The sequence below is a fragment of the Octopus sinensis genome, linkage group LG3 (genome assembly GCF_006345805.1).
Source record: "Octopus sinensis linkage group LG3, ASM634580v1, whole genome shotgun sequence".
Lineage (NCBI taxonomy): Eukaryota > Metazoa > Mollusca > Cephalopoda > Octopoda > Octopodidae > Octopus > Octopus sinensis.
The window spans coordinates 165,118,488-165,120,094 of NC_042999.1; the positions used below are offsets into that span (position 1 = coordinate 165,118,488).

The following is a 1,607-nucleotide window of genomic DNA, read 5'->3' on the forward strand; positions in this document are numbered from 1 at the left end:
CCATCAAATGTTCTTCATTGTCACCTCAGCTAAAAACACATTCATTGACTTGCTTCCAAGCTAATTAGTAACAAGTTGAAAACATTTACTAATGCAAATATTTGACGCACACTATTAATATACAAACCGAACGAGGCGTTTCTTCCTGTATGATGAAAATTGTAGCTTAGTTGTAAGGCAGAAATGAAAAAGCAACCTACGGGGATTGTGGCTAGATCGATTGTGATGAAAGTAAAGTTTATAAAATATTGGCTAAAACATATTATCAAAGGTGAGTGGACAATTAATTAGGAAATGGAAGTTCTGCCCTTTTCATATCCTGGAATTTGAAACGATGGCTTTGTGAGAAATAATATTTACTCACACAATAGTTTAAATTGTAAACTTCAATCGACGATTATTAATGATTTATATACATAATACAGGAACGGTGAATACCTAGAGAGGAAGAGCAATCCATAAAGATCGAGACTTTTCCTAGGCAACCTCTATAGGTCCATATATAAATTATCACTCAGATAGATATATACATGCATCTCTCTCAATACACTTACACATACAAATGCGCTCACATGTGTGTGTGAGTGTGTGTGCGTATGTGTGAGTGTGCGTACGTATGTGTGAGTGGAGCGATAGTTTAGGCATACTTTCACATATATATATATACTATTATATTACATGATTATATGGTGGTTATTATCATCACATATATATTTATACCTAAATTCATTTCATATCGTAGCTAACTTTAGGTTAGGAAGAAATCTGTATTCGTCATATTCCGCCAAATCTGGACATAACAAAGATCACTGATAACGAAAAAATAATGGTGATGGCAATAATGATAGTGATGATGAAGATGTTTATGACAACAACGATGACGTCGATGGTGGTGGCGACGGCGGCGGCGGCTTCGGTGGTAGTGCTGGAGGAGGAGGCGAAGACGACGATGACGACGATAATTATGAAACCGAGGGAAACAGCATCTTTTCACTTCCTTGTGTTTAGGTCTATTGAATTTTTAGCTGACATTTTTTTAATACAGAACAACTGCTACAGTAATTTCACCATCCTGTTTTTTTTTCTGTTATATTTTTAGCTGACCTTTTTTTTTAAACTCAGACTGTGAACAACTGAAATTAATTAAAGTCATAGTCTGTCTATGATCAACTGATGTGATATACTGACTAATCCTATAATCCAGCATACCATTTTAATGGCTGGCAAGGCCACAGTATTTCGTCTTGCAACTATGATATACTGTTGTGTGTTAGCTGTGCGATATTCTTACTTTTAAGCTTATCTCTGTGAAAATATGGCACTGTTAACACACGATATTGACTTCTAAACCTGAAATATACTGGCTAGTATATTATGGCTGCAAAACGAAATATTGAAACCTTGCCATCAATTAAATATATGTAACAGTTGCCAGGAATGTGTTTATTATGCAAATTAGTCTATCTAATTGTGTTACACCGCTAAACCTAGTGGATATTTAAGCAATGTTTTCGGGTATACTTGATGGATAAGATGTGGTGCTGATGAAAGAGCAATAACTCTTGAAATATGTATATATATCCTTTACTTTTCCAACCTTCAATTGC

General features: G+C 34.9%; 1 long non-coding RNA gene across 1 annotated transcript in view; it reads right to left on the reverse strand.

Annotated features, from left to right (window-relative positions):
• LOC118762828 overlaps window positions 1-515 on the reverse strand; it is a 16,070-nt gene extending 15,555 nt beyond the window's left edge. Inside the window, exon 1 of the long non-coding RNA XR_004998577.1 lies at window positions 365-515. This is a non-coding gene — a long non-coding RNA (uncharacterized LOC118762828). The remainder of the gene's footprint in view (window positions 1-364) is intronic.
• Window positions 516-1,607: the final 1,092 nt, after the last annotated feature.